This window comes from Dipodomys spectabilis, unplaced genomic scaffold, assembly GCF_019054845.1.
Source record: "Dipodomys spectabilis isolate Male_0828 unplaced genomic scaffold, ASM1905484v1 ptg000365l, whole genome shotgun sequence".
Lineage (NCBI taxonomy): Eukaryota > Metazoa > Chordata > Mammalia > Rodentia > Heteromyidae > Dipodomys > Dipodomys spectabilis.
Window position 1 is genome coordinate 5,312,735 of NW_024871042.1, and position 13,791 is coordinate 5,326,525.

General features: G+C 43.5%; 1 protein-coding gene across 2 annotated transcripts in view; it reads left to right on the plus strand.

Annotated features, from left to right (window-relative positions):
* Positions 1–13,791, plus strand: part of Rin2 (Ras and Rab interactor 2) — a 193,014-nt gene that overhangs the window by 101,416 nt on the left and 77,807 nt on the right. The window lies entirely within an intron of this gene.

Consider the following 13,791-nt stretch of genomic DNA (forward strand, 5'->3'; position numbering starts at 1 on the left):
CCTGAGTTATTCTACCTAGGGGTGAGAAGTTGGGGGTGTTTATATGCCTTCTTCCCTTAGTTCTTGGTTGAGGGAGGGCCGCTCTGAGGTATTCACTCCTTAGAAATTCCAGTCTGCCCTGTGCCCCCTCCTGACCACAGTGGACCCTGAATTCTTGGGCAAGGTATCCAAGTAATTACAGTAGAGGCCTGTAGAAGTAGAGGAATGGGCACCTCTGAGCACCATGGGTTCCCATGTAGTAGATACAAATGGGCCCCCCGACAGGCTTCTCATCAGAGTTCAGCTTCTGGAGGAAGAACCAGCCCTGGGTATTCAGTAAGTTTCAGATGTCAGTGATTCATCTCCCAACCCAAATGTTGCTGGTCATCTACATGGGACTAAAAATGACTGAGCTGCACACTTGCTTACAATAGTCCCTTTGCATAATACCTCTGTCTTCTTCCTTCTCATTTATTTATTTATTTATTTATTTATTTTGGGTCTGGTCGTGGGGCCTGAACTCTGGGCCTGGGCGCTGTCCCTCAGTTCTTCAGCTCAAGGCTAGCGCTCTACCAGTTGAGCCACAGCGCCACTTCCGGCTTTTTTCTTTTTGCTTATGTGGTGCTGAGGAATTGAACTCAGGGCCTCAGGCATGCAAGGCAAACGCTCTACCACTGAACCACCTTCCCAGCCCTCTTCTTCCTTCTCTTAATCAAATACATGTACTCAGAAGACATTAGAAAAAAAATTCATGTTCTATTTCCATCTTGATAGGAATTTCAGCTTTATGTCCCACTCTAGTTCTTCTCCTTTCAACTCCCACTCCATCTTTAGTTTTCTTTCTTCCCTCCCTCCCTCCCTTCCTTCCTTCCTTCCTTCCTTCCTTCCTTCCTTCCTTCCTTTCCTTCTTCCTTCCTCCCTCTCTCCCTCCCTCTCTCCCTCCCTCTTGCTTGCTTTTTCCCTTTTTCCCTTTTTCCCTTTCTCTCTTTCTCTCTTTCTCTCTTTCTCTCTTTCTCTCTTTCTCTCTTTCTCTCTTTCTCTCTTTCTTTCTTTCTTTCTTTCCTGCCTTCCTTCCTTCTCTGGCTCTGGCTCTGTCTCTGTCTCTGTCTCTCTCTCTCTCTCTTTCTCCAAATGATAACTGAAATTCTCAATTATTGCAGTTACTGTCCTCAGGAGCAGGGCTTTAGGCATCTTTTAGTTATTTTTATAGACGTGTGCTCCCCAGACAAAGGTGGTCATCCTCAGAGCCTTCTTGTCAGTAGATGTGGAGAGTTCTGTGTTTGCATTCTCTCCCCCAACACCCACATGGAAAAGGCCCTGTGGGGTCTGGGATGCCTTGTATAACCAACATATTTCACCTCGGTGCATGGTTGTGTTGGTAGAGCAGGAGCTGCTTTATGGAAATCTTGCCTGCTCAGATGCTGCACTACTGGTATAGGGCAAAAACCATATGGGGAATACTAGATGTTTGAAGTAGGTCATGTAGAAGCAGTGGGGCATAAGGAAAATTATAGCTCTGAGTTACTCTGTATTTCTTTTAACTAGACACAAAATAAATGCCTGTCACATAACTAATGTTTTAGAATGAAGAGTGACTGTGATTGCATATTAAAGGGAAAAAAAGAGATAGAGCCAGGCACATTGGCACACACACCTATAATCCCAGCACTTAGGGGACTGAAGAAGGAAGATAGCAAATTATAGCATAGCCTGAGCTACATAGTGAGACCCAGCTTAAAGGGGGGGGGGGGCGCATGGATAGGTGAGTACAGTTGTTCTGAATAGCCAGCCCTGACTCCAAGGTGTAGAGACCATAATTCAGCAAGCCATGAAACTTGATAGAATATCTATTTCCTTTCTTTGTAAGGCCTATCTCAGTGAAGTGACCTATTGTCAACATTTCCATTTGGCAGAATTAAGTTCCTGTTGTCTAAGTCGAGTCTCTGCTAAGTGCCCCCCTGCCTTAAAATGACTTGATTATTCTGCTCAGCCCAAAAGAAAACCAGCTGTTTTTCAATAGGGAAAAAAATATAGAATTTTTACAGGAGAAGAAAAAAATTATGTAAAGAAAAAAAAGACTCACCCATATTGTACCACTGATACTCCACCACCAATGAGCCAGTAAATATCTAGACATTGAGGAACCTACATATTTCTCTGTCTGTAGTTCTATGTGCATAATTGCAGTAAGTGCCTCCATCTATATTAATAGATGGGCTTATCAAACACATGGTATTTTGCAACTTGTTTTTTTCCACTAAATAATGTAATATATTGTTATTAACACATAATATGTGTTAATATGTTATCACAATAAATACCAGAATTGACACTTCTCGGTTGCTTAGTATTCCATTATACTGCTGTTTCATGCTTTATTTACCTAATCCACGGTTAAGACAGTCATTTTTCCATTGTTCACCATTATAAATAATGCTGCCAAGAACATTCTTGTACACGGCTGACTGATACTTTGGGTCAATTCCTAGAATTAGAAACATTGAGTCCAATTGTTTTTATATGATAAATGTTGCCATATGCATTCAGATTGCCTTCCAGAAATGGTGAGTCATGTTTCTCTCCAAGGCTTGTAGAAAGCCCGAAGAAGACAGCTGGTCAACAGGAAGGTGGAAAAAGGGAAGTGACATGACTGCAGTATCTGCACCGTTAGGTCCAGGAAAGTAAAGCTTACCATCTGGGGAGCACTATGTTTGAGCCAAAAGAGGCTTTAGAAACTCATTGATCTGCTTAACGCATGAGGGCTCTGAAGTCTGAAGAGATTAAACAACCACCAGGGCAAGACCCATGTGTCCCAGTTGGCAAGTCCGTTAAAAATGAATAGTCCCAAACTTCAGGGTTAATTTTCAAAAGTTTGAATATGGCCATCCAAGTCGATGTGTTGGAAACTTACACCCCCATTGCAGCAGTGTTGGGCAAGGTAGGACCTGTGAAGTTGCCAGTGGGTGATGGGTGCTGAGTCTTCCTCTCACATGAGCAATGTGTTGCCTTTCTGCCTTCTACACTGGACTGACATGGCCAGAATGCCTTTGCAGGAAGTCGGTTCCTTGACTTGGGCCTTCCCAACCTTCTTCTGAACTGGAAGAACTATGATTTTTCTTCTTTATGAACTGTCTGGTCCCAGGTATTCTATTATAGCAGCACAAAACAGACCATGGGCAACATGCCTTTCTATAGCCTGGGTCACACCTGGAGAGAACCCCAGGATGGAAGGCCTGTTCCTTGCTGAAGCTGCAGAGCCTGATGCTTAGTGAGTTACTCTAAGCCACAGCTATATTCTCAGCACTCTAGGGTAAGCGTCCTGAGGTTGGCCTAACCTTCATAGTGAGACTCTGTTGAAAGAGAGTTTCCTGTGAATTATTCTTGAAAATATAAAAGAAGAAAAATTCAAATTCAAACTAAAATACAACTGCTCAAACTAACCAGTGATACAGAAGACGCTCATGACAATCCTTAGGAATTTCCTCCTCCATGGTGCTTCTGTTACATAGTTTGTTACTCAACCTGCAAATGCTGAGCCACTAGCAAAACTATGGCACTCTTGTCTGAAGTCTGGGGTCACAAAATAACAAAGTACTGGTCTCAGACAGGGACAAAATATATCAAGGCCTTAGCAGAACAGTGACCTGAAAATACAGCCTCAAAGCTGCTTCTGTTTCATGTGTTGGACACTACACATTGCGCTTCCTAAAAATATTTTTGCTGTTTTCTAAGGATGCACTACTCAATTGAAGTTTGTGTCTGATTGTTCTGAGGATAATTCCTAATTTGTGCCTGCCAGTACTGGGGCTTGAACTCCAGGGCCTGGATATTGTCTCTTAGGTTTTTTGTTCAAGGCTGGTGCTCTGCCACTTGAGCCACAGCTCCACTTCCAACTTTTTTGCTAGTTTACTGGAGATAAGAGTCTCATGGACTTTTCTGCCTGGGCTGATTTCAAAATGTGGTCATCAGATCTCAACCATCTGAGAAGTTAGGATTCCAGGCATGAACCACCAATGCCTGACTTCTAATATTATTTTAAAAGGAAAAAAAAAATCCCACTATGGGTTTGTCATCTAGAAGCTACCCTGAACCAGTGGTTCTCTCAGCCTTCATAACTTCTATTATATTGGTGAGGAGTATCCGACAAGGTGGAGCCAACTTTGGTCTCTGATGTGTTGGTAGATGCAGCTTTTAATCTGCTTATTGGGGGTGGCTGCCCTTCAGTAGAGCTTCTAAGATCAGAAGAGACAATTCTGTCCTCCATGTCCAGCCACAGAAGTGGGCTTTGGTGATGAATACCTTCAAAATCATGAGCAGCCTCTTTTTTTGTTTAGTGAATGCCACATTTCTGCTACTTCCCCATTCTGTCCAGCTGAGATTATAATGGACTAAGTGAGCTCCACCCCATCCTGTCCCTATTTACCCCCATCTGGAGGGCAGACAAACAGGGAAGTTACCAGGAAGAAGGCCGAAGAGGGAAGGGCAATGGGTTCATTCAACAAGTAATGTGTTCCAGGGCCTGCTGTGGGCTTCTCCAGTACTGTAATGAGCAGAAAGACACTGTGCATTATCCAATCAGGCATGGTATGATGGTATGGCAGGAGGAGGATGAATTTGAGGCCTGCCTGGGAGAAGACATAATGAGACCCCCATCTCAAAAAAAAAAAAGGATGGGTCCCAGTGACTCATACCTGTAATCATATCTACTCAGGAAACAGATCTGAGGATCATGGTTTATAGCCAGCCTGAACAGGAAAGTCTATGAGACTCTTACCTCCAATTAACCACCAGAAAGCTAGAAGTGGGATGTGGCTCAAGTGGTAGAATGCTAGCCTTGAGCAAAAGAGCTGAGGGACAGTGCTCAAGCTCTGAGTTCAAGCCCTAGACCCCCTACCCCTACAAACACAAAGAATGATCCATGTTGAACTAACCATATTAGCTACCTCTGGGTAGGTAAAGGGAATATAAAAGATCATCACGGGAGATTAGTTGTAACTACAGTACTTAATTTTTTATTGGGAATGTATTCATATTTAATTTATAATTATAATTAAAAACATGAGTGCAAAAATATTTGTGTAACACAAGTTGAGGGGTGTGTGTGTGTATATGGATGTGTGTGTGTGGTGGTAGGGTTGTGCTGTGGGGGGAGCCCCGAAACCTTTATACACATGTACTCATTGAGCTACATACCTAGATCTTACCAAGTACTTATAAAGGCAAGGTTCTTCTGAGATGCATCTTGGCAATTATGCTGTATGCAAGAGGAGGAAAGTCTACCCAAGGAGGATGCTCTTAGGAGAGGAACAGAAAGGCACAATGCCTGTGTGCATCTGATCATCTAAAATAATATTCATCTAAATCAACTCCATGAGATGAAAACAAGAGGTTTTTTTCTCTTTTTTTTTTTTTTTGTTGTTTGTGTTTTTTTTTCTTTTTGTTCTGTTTGTTCATTTATATGATTTTGGGAGAGTAAGGTGGGGTACAGGAATAGAGAGAAAAAGAGTGAGCAAATGCAACAGTGGTATTCACTGGGCACTATGTTGAAAATGAACTATTCAACTTATGGGTAGGGATGGGAGGGAAAAAGCAGAGAGAGCAAGGGAAGGGGTGACATTGTCCAAAAAAGAAAGCACTCATTTCCTGACTTATGTACAGTAAGCCCTCTGTATATCACCTTTATAACAACAGCAACAACAACAACTCACAATGTGAGTTCCCGTGATTCTTTTAGAAAATTCGTGGCATGCACCCCCCCTCCCCCCGAAGCAGGAGCTCCTCCAGCCCTGCAGGGGCATGCTACCTTCCCATACCTGAGTAGAATTCCTTCAGGAAAGGGAAGGGTTGCCTCAGTTGCTTCTCAGATGGATAGCTGGCAGGTGAGTGCTGATTTCCACAGTTTGGCCTCCCAAAAGTGTTTAGAAGTGGTAGTAAAGAAGTGGTTGTAGAAAAATACATAAATGCTACTTGGTGCAGTCAGGGGTGAGACAGTGGCTCTTACTCCAGACCAAACCACACTGCATCTTGTGTCATCCCCCAAAATCTAAATGGTGAGTAAGACCTGAACCCAAGAAACAGCCATCTACATGGGCAGAGCCCAGTAGAGTTCAACTGACAAAGCCAGGGCATTGCCTGGGTTTGTTTTTCTCTACAGAGATACACAAGCAAGATTTTTTTTTTGACCAGTTCTGGAGCTTGAACTCAGGGGCTGGGCACTGTCCTAGAGCTCAAGGTTAGCATTCTACCTCCTGAGCCACTTCTGGCTTTTTCTACTTATGTGGTACTGAGGAATCAAACCTAGGGCTTCATGTATGCTAGGCAAGCACTCTACCACTGAGCCACATTCCCAGCCCTACAAGCAAGACTCTTAAAGCAGTAAGTGTGCAGTGCTTTTCTTTAGAAGTGATTTCTCCGGTTCTGGTGGCAGATCTGTTCCCACACAACTTATGCCTGGACTGTAAAAGCCCACCACTTCCCCAAGGCCAAGTTGATGGGTTAAAGAATAGAAAAAAAAATCTCCATAGCTGGGAGCCAAGCACTTGACTTTTCTCACACCCTAGGTTTCAAGTCTTCCTCCTATCAGCTACACATCCCTTTTTAAACTACTGATAACATTCCTGAGTGAGAGATCAGGAATTTTAAAAGGCCCATGACCAGAACTTTCTCTATAAGCACTTTCTTGTTTTATTTTTAGTTGACCTCCAAGGGAATTTTTCTCCTTTTATCTAAACCTAAAAGTAAACAAGATTCGGGGTCCCTCCCTTTTTCCTGCTCCTTTAGGGGCCTGAAGGGATTCATGTCTCTCCATTAGAGGAAAATTGGCTGTCTGGAGGGCAAATGTCTAGATTAGACTGCTGGGTAGACAAGCAGAAGTAGATTGGGGCCCCAATTCTTTGTTGTGGGGTGTTCAATGGCTCTTTCCAGACTGAGAGGTATGTAGGCCCATTTTAAGAGTCTTTTATGAGCCACCTGTTTAACCATGATTATGAAAACTAAGGAGTAAATAGAGAATATTCAGGAGCACTTACAAACCCTATTGCATAATACCTGAATGGTATGGTTCAGTTTAATCCTCTGCCCACCCTTCTGTAGTGTTGGTCTTAGCTTTGAAATTTTAGAGATGAAGCCACCCACTTGGATAACCCACTAGCCCATGGTGACCCAGGCCCAAGGGAAGTTGAAATGGGGCTTAAACGTGAGTCTTTCTTAGCTGGAATCAAAGCTAGTATACTTGCCTCTCTACTCCACACTACCAGGCCAGACTGCTCTGAAACTGTACACGTGGCTTCATGGATAAGGGCCCTGACTACAGAGAAATTACCCAGAATGATTACAAAATAGTACAAATTAGTGAAGGCTCCTGAGCCAGGCTGGAGCGTGGCAGGCCCGGCCTTGCCTGGGCCCAGCCCTGGGCGTCACTTCAAAGGGCTGGGAAAGAACTCAAACTTCCATGCGTTTTTCTTCTGCCAGTTTGCACGCAAAGTCACTCAGGTGTATACCTCATAATCCCTGAGGCCCAAAGGCTTGTTCACAAGAGCCCAAGGGCACTGGGTTTCTACATAAATGAAAAAGAGGACTCAGAGACCCACACCTGAGCTGCCTGTGTTCTCAAGTGATCGCCAGGACCCTACCCTTCTGCTTCTGGGGCAGCATTCCCCATCCAGGCCAGGAGCTCATGTTTATTTCATTTGTCTCTTTCCCCATGACTAGGGAATCAAATGCAGGGCCTTGCTCATTTAGGCAAGTATGTACCAGAAACTGCACTCCTATCTCCTTCCCCAGCTTCTGAAGAGAAGCACAGCACAGTAGTGCTTTAGAGAGTTTTGCTGTGGATACCTGCAGAGATAAACAAACCCAGAGAATACCCTAGTTTTGTCAGGTCTACTGGGCTCTGTAGATGGTTAACACTTGGATTTGAGCCTTTACTCACCTTTGTTTTTTGAGGGGATGACACAGATGGAGTGTGGTGTGGGGTAAGAACCAGCATCTCACTGACTCTACACCCTGACCACTTGATGTCTCATCTCACCCTCCAACTGCATCAAATCACAACTATGTGTCTGGAGCCACTTAAACACTTCTGGGAAGTTGAACCAAGTGTGGGATTATGTATGTATGCACCTGCCCCCTTCTTGAAGGAATTCTAGACAGGTTCAGGAATTTGCCAGGATCTTGAGTTGTGGAAGTGAAATCAGAGGAATATCAATTAGTACAACACCAATTTTGATAAGGGCTTACCCTGAAACTGATAATGGTTTTATCAAGAGAGTTGTGAGAGGTGAGTGATAAGTTATCTCTATGTATCCTCAAAGAAGAAATTAGGAAAAACTTCAATACAAGAGAAGAGAGGAGTCAAAAAGAAAGACCAGAACAGAAGGGAAGGGAAAAGAAAAAAGAGAAGATTAATCAAGGCTTACACTTATAATGTGTGGCACCCCCAAAATCCAGTCAGTGGGAATGACTCGGAGGGAAGGCCAATTCTGTCATGATCACTTTTCCTTATAGAGGTAGAAAAAAAAATAAACATAATTCTGGGAGGCCAACCCTGGAACATTGGACTTTGGGCCAGTTGTCAGGAAAGAAGATCTTACTTGTTAGACCAGGTGAGTGTGGTTTTATTGGTGTGGGAGACAAACGATAGAGGCAGGAAATGATACCTTTACCTGGAAGGGAAGAGTCCCATTAGTCATCCAGCCAGGTGCAGCCTCTGCATATGTCAGTCTTCATGGCTTGGGGTGGCTATGCCTTCCTTCTGCTCAATGACAAGTGGAGTCACCAAGGATTTGCCAGCCCGTGTCAGTGAGTCAGAGTCACATTGTAGATTCTTGTGTGTGCCAAGGTATAAAGAGCGGAGATATATGGGATGAGGTCTGGAGATGCAGACAAAGGTGTCTGTAAGAGCTAGATCTTCTGGCAGCACTGCTTTTCCTACGACAGAACATTGGAGATTTTTGATGTTCAAATCAATATGGAGGCTGTGGGACAACTGAAGGGTGGAGAGTGTGTGGAGACTTAGTGCCCTGTGTTCCTGCCAGAGTGGAAGTCCTGAAAATGGCTGGCCCTCCATTGGGCAGTGAGTACTCTTTGGTTCCTGTTGGGCTATGTATGGCGCTCCCATCTGGGCCATAGGAGTGGCCAAGTGGAAGGGGCCCAGCCTTTATCTTCTTTTGTCCTTCTAGCTCCTTCTTCCTTTACATACATCCGTGCTTTCATTTTCTTTTACAGGCAACTTTAATTATGACAGAAAATCACACACAATACTGAAAGGTACAATATACAACCCTATTAAATCTTGCCATTGGGCCAGGAATGTGGCTCAGTGGTAGAGTGCTTGCCTAGCATGCACAAAGTCCTGGGTTCGATTCCTCAGTACCACATAAACAGAAAAAGCCAGAAGTGGTGTTGTGGTTTAAGTGGTAGGCACTAGCCTTGAGCACAGAGAGGCTCAGGGACAGAGCCCAGGCCCTGAGTTCAAGCCCCAGGACCGACAAAAGAAAATAATAAATGTTGCCATTTAGTGGTTTCAGTTGATGAATTAAAATCTCACAAATGAATAAACATCTCAACCTGTGATACAACCATTTCTCCTGTGTAGAGGAAACCACTCTTCTGGGTTACAATTAAAAGCCCAATATATAATTGTGGTCACCATTATTTCTATAGACATATAGATCTAGAAATAATATTTAGTACATCTTCTCATGACGTTACATATTACATACATAATATAACACTTTTAGTCTTACTTTTATGCTGTTTGTTTTGTTTTGTTTACTTTTGAGATATGTCTTACTATATTGCTCCCAGATTGGTTTTAAAATAGTAGGCTTGTCCCTTAGTCTCCTGAGTAGCTGAGACTATACTCAAGCACTACTTACCATATCTGGCTTTTTATTTTATTTTATTTTTTTTGGTCGGTCGTGGGGCTTGAACTCTGGGCTTGGGCGCTGTCCCTCAGCTCTTCAGCTCAAGGTGAGCGCTCTACCACTTGAGCTACAGCGCCACTTCTGGTTTTCTGGTGGTTTATTGGAGCTAGGAGTCTCACGGTCTCTCTTGCCCGGGCTGGCTTTGAACCGCGATCCTCAGATCTCAGCCTCCTGAGTAGCTAGGATTACAGGTGTGAGCCACCAGCGCCCGGCTTGTTTTTTTTTTGGTCGGGTCGTGGGGTCTGAACTCTGGGCCTGGGCGCTGTCCCTCAGCTCTTCAGCTCAAGGCTAGCACTCTACCACTTGAGCCACAGCGCCACTTCCGGCTTTTATCTTATGTGGTGCTGAGGAATCGAACCCAGGACCTCGAGCATGCAAGGCAAGTGCTCTACCACTGAGCCACCTTCCCAGCCCAAGCTTTTTAATTTTTTTAGAAAAGCTTTTCAGGCTAAGGATGTGGCTCAGTGGTAGAGCCCTTAGTAAGGTCCTTAGTTTGAGCTGGAATATTGAAAAGAAAAAGAACTTTGAACTTTTATGTCTATATATGTATTAATACATATAGCTTTGGTTCATTCATTTTACCTGCTGTATAGTATTCTGTCTCAATCTGTCCTTTTATCTGCTGATGGAAATTTGGATGTGTATAATTTGGTGTCCCTATACCCTTACAATAGTACAATCAATATTCTTATACATGTCTCCCGGAGCTCATATGCAAATATGTGAATCAAGATTTCTGACTCTTTGATCCAAGAAGATACAGTTAGCTTGCTTTCCAAAATGGATCTATGAATAATATTCTTCCATTCATTCATTCATTCCAGAATGAGGAATAATTCTCTTTTCCCACATCCTGGGAATATTTGGCATTGTCAGACTGTTTTTTCCCCTAGTCTACCACATGTGAAATGGGATTTCCTGATCAGCTTTTCTCCTGAAGTCCCAGTGCTACTGAAAGCTCTACCTGAATTCCCCATCACAGTTACACATACAAAAGCAGCCAGCATAGCACAAAAGGCTTAATCTAGCTTCTTCCCTGACCTCTAAAAAATTAGGAGCGTCCAGAACCCTGCTGGACCCCTTCTCCATTATCTATGCCAGTGACTTCCCCAAGTACATAAATGTCTCCATCCTGAATGTCAAAAGCTACAGGGCAGAATTACTTGGTGGCCAGTAAGCAACTGAATTAAAAATCTAACTTGCCAGGCACCAGTGGCTCACATCTGTAATCCTAGCTACTCAGGAGGCTGAGATCTGAGGATTGAGGTTCAAAGCCAGCCCAGGCAGGAAACTCCATGAGACTCTTATCTCCAATAAACAACTAGAAAACCAGAAGTGGTGCTGTGGCTTAAGCGGTAGAGTGCTAGCCTTGAGGTGAAGAGCTGAGCGACAGTGCCCAGGCCCAGAGTTCAAGTCCCACGATGGACAAAAAATAATCTAACCTATCCAGTGTCTTATTCAGTTTCTTCCTCAAGCCTAACCCTTCCTCGTTCATCCCCACCCTGCTCAAAGGTACAGCCATTTCTCTAATTGCTCAAACTGAGAACTCAGTAGTCCTTCTTGGTTCTTTCCTTCACCTTCACATCCAGTCTATCAAGTCACTGCAAATTTCTTTTCATTTGTGTATGTGTGTGTGTGAGGGGGTAATGCCCTCTCACCTGCTTTTCACTCAAGGCTGGAGCTCAACCACCTGAGCCACCCCTGGATATAAGAGTCTCACTGATTTTTCTGCTGACTTTGAACTGTGATCTTCAGATCTCAGCCTCCTGCGTAGTTAGGATTACAGTCATGAACTGAGTCTTAGCAATTTCTATGACAACTTATTTCTGGGTTTTGCCCTTCTATTTCTACTGTTTGTACATTGGCCTGGACCACTATGATCTCCTATCTGTGACAGTGGCTCCTACTTGGTCTGTTAATGCTCTAACAAATCCTCTCTAGCCAAAAACTACATTTTTTTGGTTTGCTTTTTGTCAGTGCAACGCACCAAACCCAAGTATGCCTATTAGGCAAATGTTCTACCGCTGAGCTTATACCTAGATAGTCTCTTTACACCATAAAACCAAGTGTCATTGCTGTACTTAAAACCTTCCAATGTTTCATAACAGCAGAAAACTCAGATTCCTTCAGTGGAGGCCTGATTTTGTGCCTGTCTGCCTCTTTTTGCTCTGGAACATTCTCTAAGGGAGATTTTCTTCCATCTTTACATGGCTCCCTTGTCATTCTGGTTCTATCACGTTTACAAACGCCAGTCCTCATGACCCATGCTTGCTAGTATGCCCCCCTTGGCTGTTCCTTCTGTCATCATCCTTCATTTACCTTCTTTCCAGAACTTCTCAGCATTCAGAGCTACTTTTCTGTCCCATTGGAATGTCATCTCCATTTGAACAGAGACTTTCCAGTCTTACTCTCCATTTTGTTATGTCTAGCATGAAGTGGGTGCCCATAAAGTTTATCGGATGGATGGATGGATGGGATCAGATTTTTTTCAAACAGCCTGTAAGATCAAGTGAAGTTTCCTTTCCAGTCTGAGTGGAGGAAAGAAAGCTACTTTGTGTGTGTGTGTGTTTGTGTGTGTGTGTGTGTGTGTGTGTGTGTGTGCACGCATGCGCACATGCATGCGTGTGTCTACACTGGGGCTTAAACTCAGGGCTTAGCTCCCCCCACCCCAAGGCTGGCACTCAACCACTTGAACTACACCTGCACTTCAAGCTTTTTGAAGTCTTACAGATGTTTCTACCTGTGCTGGCTTCCAACCAGGATCCTCAGATCTCAACCTCCAGAGTAGCCAGGATTACAGGCATGAACTTGTAATCTGATGGGAGAAAGCCTCTGAGAAGAGACAATATTTGTCTTTAGCTAGAATACTGGTTCTCAAATCTTATAGATTTATAGATCTTATAGATCTATAAGATCATATGCCTTCAGTCCCCCAAATTACTGAGGATCTAAAGAGGCTGTGTTCATGTGGGTACTATCTCTAGATATTTGTTATATCAAAATTAAACTGAAGAGACTTTAAAACAATAATAGACCTGTTGTATGTTAACATACTTCATGCTTAGAGGAAAAATGTAACTTGTCAAAAAAATACTAAGCAGAGAAGCAGACTTGAGCAGCTCCTTTATGCTTATAGTATCTAGTAAGTGCCAGTAGAGATGTTATTGGGAAAGTAGGATATATCTCATAGGTAGAGAGCTTACCTGGCATGCACAAGGCCCTGAGTTCAATTCCCACTACTGTGGGAGAAAACTAGTAAATAGTTGAGTTTGAATTATTACAATCTCAAAGTTGGATGTAGCCTCTTCACAGTAGTTGCCATGGGACCACAATGCAACAGGAATCTTTAGCAAGAAGAGGCCACATTCCCTTATGGAGGCTCCAAGGGCTCATTTGCCCACTCCCAACTTGGATAATCCTTTGTCTTGCCTTTTCCTTGTCTGGTTGCTTTTAATATTTATCTTTTTGTTTGTTTATACCTATCCTGGAACTTGAACTCAGGGCCTGAGCTCTGTCCCTGAGTTTCTTTGTGCTCAAGGCTAATGCTCTATCATTAGAGCCACAGTGCCACTTTTGGCTTTTTCTGAGAAGTTTATTGGAGATCAGAGTCTCACTGACTTTCTTGTGGGGGCTGATTTCGAACTGTGATCCTTAGATCTCAGCCTCCTGAGTAGCTAAGATTAGAGGTGTGAGCCACTGGCTTAAAAAATTTTTTTTTTCAGTTAAGAAACTATTATTTTCTTCATTCATTCATTCAGAGACAGAATCTGGCTATGTTGCCTAAGTTGGCTTTGAACTCTTGGGCTCAAGTGTTCCTTCTGCCTTAGCATCCCAAGTATATGGGACAAGTGTGTATTACCATGCCGCCCCCCCCCCCCCCCCCCCC